Source organism: Hemitrygon akajei, chromosome 8 (assembly GCF_048418815.1).
Source record: "Hemitrygon akajei chromosome 8, sHemAka1.3, whole genome shotgun sequence".
Lineage (NCBI taxonomy): Eukaryota > Metazoa > Chordata > Chondrichthyes > Myliobatiformes > Dasyatidae > Hemitrygon > Hemitrygon akajei.
In genome coordinates this window covers 176,031,247-176,046,386 of record NC_133131.1, presented here as the reverse complement: position 1 = coordinate 176,046,386, position 15,140 = coordinate 176,031,247, and the positions used below count along the sequence as shown (strand labels likewise).

Below are 15,140 nucleotides of genomic sequence, written 5' to 3'. Positions count from 1 at the left end.
ACCATCCGGCCCAACCCACTGCCCGCACCATCCAGCCCAACCCACTGCCCGCACCGTCCACACCAACCCACTGCCCGCACCATCCACACCAACCCACTGCCCGCACCATCCGGCCCAACCCACTGCCCACACCATCCACACCAACCCACTGCCCGCACCGTCCACACCAACCCACTGCCCGCACCGTCCACACCAACCCACTGCCCGCACCATCCACACCAACCCACTGCCCGCACCGTCCACACCAACCCACTGCCCACACCATCCACACCAACCCACTGCCCGCACCGTCCACACCAACCCGCTGCCCGCACCATCCACACCAACCCACTGCCCGCACCATCCACACCAACCCACTGCCCGCACCATCCACACCAACCCACTGCCCGCACCATCCGGCCCAACCCACTGCCCGCACCGTCCACACCAACCCACTGCCCACACCATCCGGCCCAACCCACTGCCCGCACCATCCACACCAACCCACTGCCCGCACCATCCACACCAACCCACTGCCCGCACCATCCACACCAACCCACTGCCCGCACCATCCACACCAACCCACTGCCCGCACCATCCGGCCCAACCCACTGCCCACACCATCCACACCAACCCACTGCCCGCACCATCCACGCCAACCCACTGCCCGCACCATCCACACCAACCCACTGCCCGCACCATCCACACCAACCCACTGCCCGCACCATCCGGCCCAACCCACTGCCCGCACCATCCAGCCCAACCCACTGCCCGCACCATCCACACCAACCCACTGCCCACACCATCCTGCCCAACCCACTGCCCGCACCATCCACACCAACCCACTGCCCGCACCATCCACACCAACCCACTGCCCGCACCATCCACACCAACCCACTGCCCGCACCATCCGGCCCAACCCACTGCCCGCACCATCCAGCCCAACCCACTGCCCGCACCATCCACACCAACCCACTGCCCACACCATCCTGCCCAACCCACTGCCCGCACCATCCACACCAACCCACTGCCCGCACCATCCACACCAACCCACTGCCCGCACCATCCACACCAACCCACTGCCCGCACCATCCGGCCCAACCCACTGCCCGCACCGTCCACACCAACCCACTGCCCGCACCATCCACACCAACCCACTGCCCGCACCATCCGGCCCAACCCACTGCCCGCACCATCCGGCCCAACCCACTGCCCGCACCATCCACACCAACCCACTGCCCGCACCATCCACACCAACCCACTGCCCGCACCATCCGGCCCAACCCACTGCCCGCACCATCCACACCAACCCACTGCCCGCACCATCCACACCAACCCACTGCCCGCACCATCCACACCAACCCACTGCCCGCACCATCCACACCAACCCACTGCCCGCACCATCCACACCAACCCACTGCCCGCACCATCCACACCAACCCACTGCCCGCACCATCCACACCAACCCACTGCCCGCACCATCCACACCAACCCACTGCCCGCACCATCCACACCAACCCACTGCCCGCACCATCCACACCAACCCACTGCCCGCACCATCCGGCCCAACCCACTGCCCGCACCATCCACACCAACCCACTGCCCGCACCATCCGGCCCAACCCACTGCCCGCACCGTCCACACCAACCCACTGCCCGCACCATCCACACCAACCCACTGCCCGCACCATCCACACCAACCCACTGCCCGCACCATCCGGCCCAACCCACTGCCCACACCATCCACACCAACCCACTGCCCGCACCATCCGGCCCAACCCACTGCCCGCACCATCCACACCAACCCACTGCCCGCACCATCCACACCAACCCACTGCCCGCACCATCCACACCAACCCACTGCCCGCACCATCCGGCCCAACCCACTGCCCACACCATCCACACCAACCCACTGCCCGCACCATCCACGCCAACCCACTGCCCGCACCATCCGGCCCAACCCACTGCCCGCACCATCCACGCCAACCCACTGCCCGCACCATCCGGCCCAACCCACTGCCCGCACCATCCACACCAACCCACTGCCCGCACCATCCGGCCCAACCCACTGCCCGCACCATCCGGCCCAACCCACTGCCCGCACCATCCGGCCCAACCCACTGCCCGCACCATCCACGCCAACCCACTGCCCGCACCATCCACACCAACCCACTGCCCACACCATCCGGCCCAACCCACTGCCCGCACCATCCGGCCCCAACCCACTGCCCGCACCATCCACACCAACCCACTGCCCGCACCATCCACACCAACCCACTGCCCGCACCATCCACACCAACCCACTGCCCGCACCATCCACACCAACCCACTGCCCGCACCATCCACACCAACCCACTGCCCGCACCATCCACACCAACCCACTGCCCGCACCATCCACACCAACCCACTGCCCGCACCATCCACACCAACCCACTGCCCGCACCATCCACACCAACCCACTGCCCACACCATCCGGCCCAACCCACTGCCCGCACCATCCGGCCCAACCCACTGCCCGCACCATCCACACCAACCCACTGCCCGCACCATCCGGCCCAACCCACTGCCCGCACCATCCACACCAACCCACTGCCCGCACCATCCACACCAACCCACTGCCCGCACCATCCACACCAACCCACTGCCCGCACCATCCGGCCCAACCCACTGCCCGCACCATCCACACCAACCCACTGCCCGCACCATCCACACCAACCCACTGCCCGCACCATCCACACCAACCCACTGCCCACACCATCCGGCCCAACCCACTGCCCGCACCATCCACACCAACCCACTGCCCGCACCGTCCACACCAACCCACTGCCCGCACCATCCACACCAACCCACTGCCCGCACCATCCACACCAACCCACTGCCCGCACCATCCACACCAACCCACTGCCCGCACCATCCGGCCCAACCCACTGCCCGCACCATCCGGCCCAACCCACTGCCCGCACCATCCACACCAACCCACTGCCCGCACCGTCCACACCAACCCACTGCCCGCACCATCCACACCAACCCACTGCCCACACCATCCACACCAACCCACTGCCCGCACCATCCACACCAACCCACTGCCCGCACCATCCACACCAACCCACTGCCCGCACCATCCACACCAACCCACTGCCCGCACCATCCGGCCCAACCCACTGCCCGCACCATCCGGCCCAACCCACTGCCCGCACCACCCACACCAACCCACTGCCCGCACCGTCCACACCAACCCACTGCCCGCACCATCCACACCAACCCACTGCCCACACCATCCACACCAACCCACTGCCCGCACCATCCACACCAACCCACTGCCCGCACCATCCGGCCCAACCCACTGCCCGCACCACCCACACCAACCCACTGCCCGCACCGTCCACACCAACCCACTGCCCACACCATCCACACCAACCCACTGCCCGCACCATCCACACCAACCCACTGCCCGCACCATCCACACCAACCCACTGCCCGCACCATCCACACCAACCCACTGCCCGCACCATCCGGCCCAACCCACTGCCCGCACCATCCGGCCCAACCCACTGCCCGCACCATCCACACCAACCCACTGCCCACACCATCCACGCCAACCCACTGCCCGCACCATCCACGCCAACCCACTGCCCACACCATCCACACCAACCCACTGCCCACACCATCCACACCAACCCACTGCCCACACCATCCACACCAACCCACTGCCCACACCATCCACACCAACCCACTGCCCGCACCATCCACACCAACCCACTGCCCGCACCATCCACACCAACCCACTGCCCGCACCATCCGGCCCAACCCACTGCCCGCACCATCCACACCAACCCACTGCCCGCACCATCCACACCAACCCACTGCCCGCACCATCCGGCCCAACCCACTGCCCGCACCATCCACACCAACCCACTGCCCGCACCATCCACACCAACCCACTGCCCACACCATCCACACCAACCCACTGCCCACACCATCCGGCCCAACCCACTGCCCGCACCATCCACACCAACCCACTGCCCGCACCGTCCACACCAACCCACTGCCCGCACCATCCACACCAACCCACTGCCCGCACCATCCACACCAACCCACTGCCCGCACCATCCACACCAACCCACTGCCCGCACCATCCACACCAACCCACTGCCCGCACCATCCACACCAACCCACTGCCCGCACCATCCGGCCCAACCCACTGCCCGCACCATCCACACCAACCCACTGCCCGCACCATCCACACCAACCCACTGCCCGCACCGTCCACACCAACCCGCTGCCCACACCATCCACACCAACCCACTGCCCGCACCATCCACACCAACCCACTGCCCGCACCATCCACACCAACCCACTGCCCGCACCATCCACACCAACCCACTGCCCGCACCATCCACACCAACCCACTGCCCGCACCATCCGGCCCAACCCACTGCCCGCACCATCCGGCCCAACCCACTGCCCGCACCACCCACACCAACCCACTGCCCGCACCGTCCACACCAACCCACTGCCCGCACCATCCACACCAACCCACTGCCCGCACCACCCACACCAACCCACTGCCCGCACCATCCACACCAACCCACTGCCCGCACCATCCACACCAACCCACTGCCCGCACCATCCGGCCCAACCCACTGCCCGCACCACCCACACCAACCCACTGCCCGCACCGTCCACACCAACCCACTGCCCGCACCATCCACACCAACCCACTGCCCGCACCATCCGGCCCAACCCACTGCCCGCACCACCCACACCAACCCACTGCCCGCACCGTCCACACCAACCCACTGCCCACACCATCCACACCAACCCACTGCCCGCACCATCCACACCAACCCACTGCCCGCACCATCCACACCAACCCACTGCCCGCACCATCCACACCAACCCACTGCCCGCACCATCCGGCCCAACCCACTGCCCGCACCATCCGGCCCAACCCACTGCCCGCACCATCCACACCAACCCACTGCCCACACCATCCACGCCAACCCACTGCCCGCACCATCCACGCCAACCCACTGCCCACACCATCCACACCAACCCACTGCCCACACCATCCACACCAACCCACTGCCCACACCATCCACACCAACCCACTGCCCACACCATCCACACCAACCCACTGCCCGCACCATCCACACCAACCCACTGCCCGCACCATCCACACCAACCCACTGCCCGCACCATCCGGCCCAACCCACTGCCCGCACCATCCACACCAACCCACTGCCCACACCATCCACACCAACCCACTGCCCGCACCATCCACACCAACCCACTGCCCGCACCATCCACACCAACCCACTGCCCGCACCATCCACACCAACCCACTGCCCGCACCATCCACACCAACCCACTGCCCGCACCATCCACACCAACCCACTGCCCACACCGTCCACACCAACCCACTGCCCGCACCGTCCACGCCAACCCACTGCCCGCACCGTCCACACCAACCCACTGCCCGCACCATCCGGCCCAACCCACTGCCCGCACCATCCACACCAACCCACTGCCCGCACCATCCACACCAACCCACTGCCCGCACCATCCACACCAACCCACTGCCCGCACCATCCACACCAACCCACTGCCCGCACCATCCACACCAACCCACTGCCCGCACCATCCACACCAACCCACTGCCCGCACCGTCCACACCAACCCACTGCCCGCACCATCCACACCAACCCACTGCCCGCACCATCCACACCAACCCACTGCCCGCACCGTCCACACCAACCCACTGCCCGCACCGTCCACACCAACCCACTGCCCACACCATCCACACCAACCCACTGCCCGCACCATCCACACCAACCCACTGCCCGCACCATCCGGCCCAACCCACTGCCCGCACCATCCGGCCCAACCCACTGCCCGCACCATCCACACCAACCCACTGCCCGCACCATCCACACCAACCCACTGCCCGCACCATCCACACCAACCCACTGCCCGCACCATCCACACCAACCCACTGCCCGCACCATCCACACCAACCCACTGCCCGCACCGTCCACACCAACCCACTGCCCGCACCATCCACACCAACCCACTGCCCGCACCATCCACACCAACCCACTGCCCGCACCGTCCACACCAACCCACTGCCCGCACCGTCCACACCAACCCACTGCCCACACCATCCACACCAACCCACTGCCCGCACCATCCACACCAACCCACTGCCCGCACCATCCACACCAACCCACTGCCCGCACCATCCGGCCCAACCCACTGCCCGCACCATCCACACCAACCCACTGCCCGCACCATCCGGCCCAACCCACTGCCCGCACCATCCACACCAACCCACTGCCCGCACCATCCGGCCCAACCCACTGCCCACACCATCCACACCAACCCACTGCCCACACCATCCACACCAACCCACTGCCCGCACCATCCGGCCCAACCCACTGCCCGCACCATCCACACCAACCCACTGCCCGCACCATCCGGCCCAACCCACTGCCCGCACCATCCACACCAACCCACTGCCCGCACCATCCACACCAACCCACTGCCCGCACCATCCGGCCCAACCCACTGCCCACACCATCCACACCAACCCACTGCCCGCACCATCCACACCAACCCACTGCCCGCACCATCCGGCCCAACCCACTGCCCGCACCATCCACACCAACCCACTGCCCGCACCATCCGGCCCAACCCACTGCCCACACCATCCACACCAACCCACTGCCCGCACCATCCACACCAACCCACTGCCCGCACCGTCCACACCAACCCACTGCCCGCACCATCCGGCCCAACCCACTGCCCGCACCATCCACACCAACCCACTGCCCGCACCATCCGGCCCAACCCACTGCCCGCACCGTCCACACCAACCCACTGCCCGCACCATCCGGCCCAACCCACTGCCCACACCATCCACACCAACCCACTGCCCGCACCATCCACACCAACCCACTGCCCACACCATCCACACCAACCCACTGCCCGCACCATCCACACCAACCCACTGCCCGCACCATCCGGCCCAACCCACTGCCCACACCATCCACACCAACCCACTGCCCGCACCATCCACACCAACCCACTGCCCGCACCATCCGGCCCAACCCACTGCCCGCACCATCCACACCAACCCACTGCCCGCACCATCCACACCAACCCACTGCCCGCACCATCCGGCCCAACCCACTGCCCGCACCATCCGGCCCAACCCACTGCCCACACCATCCACACCAACCCGCTGCCCGTACCATCCGGCCCAACCCACTGCCCACACCATCCACACCAACCCACTGCCCACACCATCCACACCAACCCGCTGCCCGTACCATCCGGCCCAACCCACTGCCCACACCATCCACACCAACCCACTGCCCGCACCATCCGGCCCAACCCACTGCCCACACCATCCACACCAACCCACTGCCCGCACCATCCGGCCCAACCCACTGCCCACACCATCCGGCCCAACCCACTGCCCGCACCATCCACACCAACCCACTGCCCGCACCATCCGGCCCAACCCACTGCCCGCACCATCCACACCAACCCACTGCCCACACCATCCACACCAACCCACTGCCCGCACCATCCGGCCCAACCCACTGCCCGCACCATCCACACCAACCCACTGCCCGCACCATCCACACCAACCCACTGCCCGCACCATCCACACCAACCCACTGCCCGCACCATCCACACCAACCCACTGCCCACACCATCCGGCCCAACCCACTGCCCGCACCACCCACACCAACCCACTGCCCGCACCATCCGGCCCAACCCACTGCCCGCACCATCCGGCCCAACCCACTGCCCGCACCACCCACACCAACCCACTGCCCACACCATCCACACCAACCCACTGCCCGCACCATCCACACCAACCCACTGCCCGCACCGTCCACACCAACCCACTGCCCGCACCGTCCACACCAACCCACTGCCCGCACCATCCACACCAACCCACTGCCCGCACCATCCACACCAACCCACTGCCCGCACCATCCACACCAACCCACTGCCCACACCATCCACACCAACCCACTGCCCGCACCGTCCACACCAACCCACTGCCCGCACCATCCACACCAACCCACTGCCCACACCATCCACACCAACCCACTGCCCGCACCATCCGGCCCAACCCACTGCCCGCACCATCCACACCAACCCACTGCCCGCACCGTCCACACCAACCCACTGCCCGCACCATCCACACCAACCCACTGCCCGCACCATCCGGCCCAACCCACTGCCCGCACCATCCACACCAACCCACTGCCCGCACCGTCCACACCAACCCACTGCCCGCACCATCCACACCAACCCACTGCCCGCACCATCCACACCAACCCACTGCCCGCACCATCCACACCAACCCACTGCCCGCACCATCCACACCAACCCACTGCCCGCACCATCCACACCAACCCACTGCCCGCACCATCCACACCAACCCACTGCCCGCACCGTCCACACCAACCCACTGCCCGCACCGTCCACACCAACCCACTGCCCGCACCATCCGGCCCAACCCACTGCCCGCACCATCCGGCCCAACCCACTGCCCGCACCGTCCACACCAACCCACTGCCCACACCATCCACACCAACCCACTGCCCGCACCGTCCACACCAACCCACTGCCCGCACCATCCGGCCCAACCCACTGCCCGCACCATCCACACCAACCCACTGCCCGCACCATCCGGCCCAACCCACTGCCCGCACCATCCGGCCCAACCCACTGCCCGCACCATCCACACCAACCCACTGCCCGCACCATCCACACCAACCCACTGCCCGCACCATCCACACCAACCCACTGCCCGCACCATCCACACCAACCCACTGCCCGCACCATCCACACCAACCCACTGCCCGCACCATCCGGCCCAACCCACTGCCCACACCATCCACACCAACCCACTGCCCGCACCATCCGGCCCAACCCACTGCCCGCACCATCCGGCCCAACCCACTGCCCGCACCATCCACACCAACCCACTGCCCGCACCATCCACACCAACCCACTGCCCGCACCATCCACACCAACCCACTGCCCGCACCATCCACACCAACCCACTGCCCGCACCATCCACACCAACCCACTGCCCGCACCATCCACACCAACCCACTGCCCACACCATCCACACCAACCCACTGCCCGCACCATCCACACCAACCCACTGCCCGCACCATCCGGCCCAACCCACTGCCCGCACCATCCACACCAACCCACTGCCCGCACCATCCGGCCCAACCCACTGCCCGCACCATCCACACCAACCCACTGCCCGCACCATCCACACCAACCCACTGCCCGCACCATCCGGCCCAACCCACTGCCCGCACCATCCACACCAACCCACTGCCCGCACCATCCACACCAACCCACTGCCCGCACCATCCGGCCCAACCCACTGCCCGCACCATCCACACCAACCCACTGCCCGCACCATCCACACCAACCCACTGCCCGCACCGTCCACACCAACCCACTGCCCGCACCATCCACACCAACCCACTGCCCGCACCATCCACACCAACCCACTGCCCGCACCATCCACACCAACCCACTGCCCACACCATCCACACCAACCCACTGCCCGCACCATCCACACCAACCCACTGCCCGCACCGTCCACACCAACCCACTGCCCGCACCGCCCGCACCACCCACACCAACCCACTGCCCGCACCATCCACACCAACCCACTGCCCGCACCATCCGGCCCAACCCACTGCCCACACCATCCACACCAACCCACTGCCCGCACCATCCACACCAACCCACTGCCCGCACCATCCGGCCCAACCCACTGCCCGCACCATCCACACCAACCCACTGCCCGCACCATCCGGCCCAACCCACTGCCCGCACCATCCGGCCCAACCCACTGCCCGCACCATCCGGCCCAACCCACTGCCCACACCATCCACACCAACCCACTGCCCGCACCATCCACACCAACCCACTGCCCACACCATCCACACCAACCCACTGCCCGCACCATCCACACCAACCCACTGCCCGCACCATCCACACCAACCCACTGCCCGCACCGTCCACACCAACCCACTGCCCGCACCGTCCACACCAACCCACTGCCCGCACCATCCGGCCCAACCCACTGCCCACACCATCCGGCCCAACCCACTGCCCGCACCATCCGGCCCAACCCACTGCCCACACCATCCGGCCCAACCCACTGCCCGCACCATCTGGCCCAACCCACTGCCCGCACCGTCCACACCAACCCACTGCCCGCACCGTCCACACCAACCCACTGCCCGCACCATCCACACCAACCCACTGCCCGCACCATCCACGCCAACCCACTGCCCGCACCATCCGGCCCAACCCACTGCCCGCACCATCCACACCAACCCACTGCCCGCACCGTCCACACCAACCCACTGCCCGCACCATCCACACCAACCCACTGCCCGCACCATCCACACCAACCCACTGCCCGCACCGTCCACACCAACCCACTGCCCGCACCGTCCACACCAACCCACTGCCCGCACCGTCCACACCAACCCACTGCCCGCACCATCCACACCAACCCACTGCCCGCACCATCCACACCAACCCACTGCCCGCACCATCCACACCAACCCACTGCCCGCACCATCCGGCCCAACCCACTGCCCACACCATCCGGCCCAACCCACTGCCCGCACCATCCGGCCCAACCCACTGCCCACACCATCCGGCCCAACCCACTGCCCGCACCATCTGGCCCAACCCACTGCCCGCACCGTCCACACCAACCCACTGCCCGCACCATCCACACCAACCCACTGCCCGCACCATCCACACCAACCCACTGCCCGCACCATCCACGCCAACCCACTGCCCGCACCATCCGGCCCAACCCACTGCCCGCACCATCCACACCAACCCACTGCCCGCACCATCCGGCCCAACCCACTGCCCGCACCATCCGGCCCAACCCACTGCCCGCACCATCCACACCAACCCACTGCCCGCACCATCCACACCAACCCACTGCCCACACCATCCGGCCCAACCCACTGCCCGCACCATCCACACCAACCCACTGCCCGCACCATCCACACCAACCCACTGCCCGCACCATCCACACCAACCCACTGCCCGCACCATCCGGCCCAACCCACTGCCCGCACCATCCACACCAACCCACTGCCCGCACCATCCGGCCCAACCCACTGCCCGCACCATCCAGCCCAACCCACTGCCCGCACCATCCGGCCCAACCCACTGCCCGCACCATCCACACCAACCCACTGCCCACACCATCCACACCAACCCACTGCCCGCACCATCCACACCAACCCACTGCCCGCACCGTCCACACCAACCCACTGCCCGCACCATCCGGCCCAACCCACTGCCCGCACCGTCCACACCAACCCACTGCCCACACCATCCACACCAACCCACTGCCCACACCATCCACACCAACCCACTGCCCACACCATCCACACCAACCCACTGCCCGCACCATCCACACCAACCCACTGCCCATACCGTCCACACCAACCCACTGCCCGCACCATCCACACCAACCCACTGCCCACACCATCCACACCAACCCACTGCCCGCACCATCCGGCCCAACCCACTGCCCGCACCATCCACACCAACCCACTGCCCGCACCATCCACACCAACCCACTGCCCGCACCATCCACACCAACCCACTGCCCGCACCATCCGGCCCAACCCACTGCCCGCACCATCCGGCCCAACCCACTGCCCGCACCGTCCACACCAACCCACTGCCCGCACCATCCACACCAACCCACTGCCCACACCATCCACACCAACCCACTGCCCGCACCGTCCACACCAACCCACTGCCCGCACCATCCACACCAACCCACTGCCCGCACCATCCGGCCCAACCCACTGCCCGCACCGTCCACACCAACCCACTGCCCGCACCATCCACACCAACCCACTGCCCACACCATCCACACCAACCCACTGCCCGCACCGTCCACACCAACCCACTGCCCGCACCATCCACACCAACCCACTGCCCGCACCGTCCACACCAACCCACTGCCCACACCATCCACACCAACCCACTGCCCACACCATCCACACCAACCCACTGCCCGCACCGTCCACACCAACCCACTGCCCGCACCATCCACACCAACCCACTGCCCGCACCATCCACACCAACCCACTGCCCGCACCATCCACACCAACCCACTGCCCACACCATCCACACCAACCCACTGCCCGCACCATCCACACCAACCCACTGCCCGCACCATCCGGCCCAACCCACTGCCCGCACCGTCCACACCAACCCACTGCCCGCACCATCCGGCCCAACCCACTGCCCGCACCATCCACACCAACCCACTGCCCGCACCATCCACACCAACCCACTGCCCACACCATCCACACCAACCCACTGCCCGCACCATCCACACCAACCCACTGCCCACACCATCCACACCAACCCACTGCCCGCACCGTCCACACCAACCCACTGCCCACACCATCCACACCAACCCACTGCCCGCACCATCCACACCAACCCACTGCCCACACCATCCACACCAACCCACTGCCCGCACCATCCACACCAACCCACTGCCCACACCATCCACACCAACCCACTGCCCGCACCGTCCACACCAACCCACTGCCCACACCATCCACACCAACCCACTGCCCGCACCATCCACACCAACCCACTGCCCGCACCATCCGGCCCAACCCACTGCCCGCACCATCCGGCCCAACCCACTGCCCGCACCATCCACACCAACCCACTGCCCGCACCATCCACACCAACCCACTGCCCGCACCATCCACACCAACCCACTGCCCGCACCATCCACACCAACCCACTGCCCGCACCATCCACACCAACCCACTGCCCGCACCATCCACACCAACCCACTGCCCGCACCATCCGGCCCAACCCACTGCCCGCACCATCCACACCAACCCACTGCCCGCACCATCCACACCAACCCACTGCCCACACCATCCACACCAACCCACTGCCCGCACCATCCACACCAACCCACTGCCCGCATCGTCCACACCAACCCACTGCCCGCACCATCCACACCAACCCACTGCCCGCACCATCCACACCAACCCACTGCCCACACCATCCACACCAACCCACTGCCCGCACCGTCCACACCAACCCACTGCCCGCACCATCCGGCCCAACCCACTGCCCACACCATCCACACCAACCCACTGCCCACACCATCCACACCAACCCACTGCCCGCACCATCCACACCAACCCACTGCCCGCACCATCCGGCCCAACCCACTGCCCACACCATCCACACCAACCCACTGCCCGCACCATCCACACCAACCCACTGCCCGCACCATCCACACCAACCCACTGCCCGCACCATCCGGCCCAACCCACTGCCCGCACCATCCACACCAACCCACTGCCCGCACCATCCACACCAACCCACTGCCCACACCATCCACACCAACCCACTGCCCGCACCATCCACACCAACCCACTGCCCGCACCATCCGGCCCAACCCACTGCCCGCACCATCCACACCAACCCACTGCCCGCACCATCCACACCAACCCACTGCCCGCACCATCCGGCCCAACCCACTGCCCGCACCATCCTGCCCAACCCACTGCCCGCACCATCCACACCAACCCACTGCCCACACCATCCTGCCCAACCCACTGCCCGCACCATCCAGCCCAACCCACTGCCCGCACCATCCAGCCCAACCCACTGCCCGCACCATCCACGCCAACCCACTGCCCGCACCATCCACGCCAACCCACTGCCCGCACCATCCGGCCCAACCCACTGCCCACACCATCCGGCCCAACCCACTGCCCGCACCCACTGCTCACTCTCTATACACATTCACCTCTCACTCTCTCTGTACACACTCTCCTCACACTCTCTGTACACACTCACCTCACACTCTCTGTACACGCTCACCTCACACTCTCTGTACACGCTCACCTCTCACACTCACCTCTCACACTCTCTGTACACGCTCACCTCACCCTCTCTGTACACGCTCACCTCACACTCTCTGTACGCGCTCACCTCACACTCTCTGTACGCGCTCACCCCTCACACTCTCTGTACGCGCTCACCTCACACTCTCTGTACGCGCTCACCTCACACTCTCTGTACGCGCTCACCCCTCTCACTCTCTGTACGCGCTCACCCCTCACACTCTCTGTACGCGCTCACCCCTCTCACTCTCTGTACGCGCTCACCCCTCACACTCTCTGTACGCGCTCACCCCTCTCACTCTCTGTACACTCACCTCTCACTCTCTGTACACTCACCTCTCACTCTCTGTACACACTCTCCTCACCCTCTCTGTACACACCCACCCCTCACACTCCCTGTACACACTCACCCCTCTCACTCTCTGTACACTCACCTCTCACTCTCTGTACACACTCTCCTCACCCTCTCTGTACACACCCACCCCTCTCACTCTCTGTACACACCCACCCCTCACACTCTCTGTACACACTCACCTCTCACACTCTCTGCCCACACCCACCCCTCTCACTCTCTGTACACACCCACCCCTCACACTCCCTGTACACACTCACCCCTCTCACTCTCTGTACACACTCACCTCTCACACTCTCTGCCCACACCCACCCCTCTCACTCTGTACACACCCACCCCTCACACTTCCTGTACACACTCACCCCTCTCACTCTCTGTACACACTCACCTCTCACTCTCTGTACACACTCTCCTCACCCTCTCTGTACACACCCACCCCTCTCACTCTCTGTACACACTCACCTCTCACACTCTCTGCCCACACCCACCCCTCTCACTCTGTACACACCCACCCCTCACACTCCCTGTACACACTCACCCCTCTCACTCTCTGTACACTCACCTCTCACTCTCTGTACACACTCTCCTCACCCTCTCTGTACACACCCACCCCTCTCACTCTCTGTACACACCCACCCCTCACACTCTCTGTACACACTCACCTCTCACACTCTCTGCCCACACCCACCCCTCTCACTCTCTGTACACACCCACCCCTCACACTCCCTGTACACACTCACCCCTCTCACTCTCTGTACACACTCACCTCTCACACTCTCTGCCCACACCCACCCCTCTCACTCTGTACACACTCACCCC

At 66.4% G+C, this 15,140-nt stretch overlaps 1 protein-coding gene across 3 annotated transcripts in view; it reads right to left on the bottom strand.

Annotated features, from left to right (window-relative positions):
- Positions 1–15,140, bottom strand: part of gpaa1 (glycosylphosphatidylinositol anchor attachment 1) — an 83,406-nt gene that overhangs the window by 9,718 nt on the left and 58,548 nt on the right. The window lies entirely within an intron of this gene.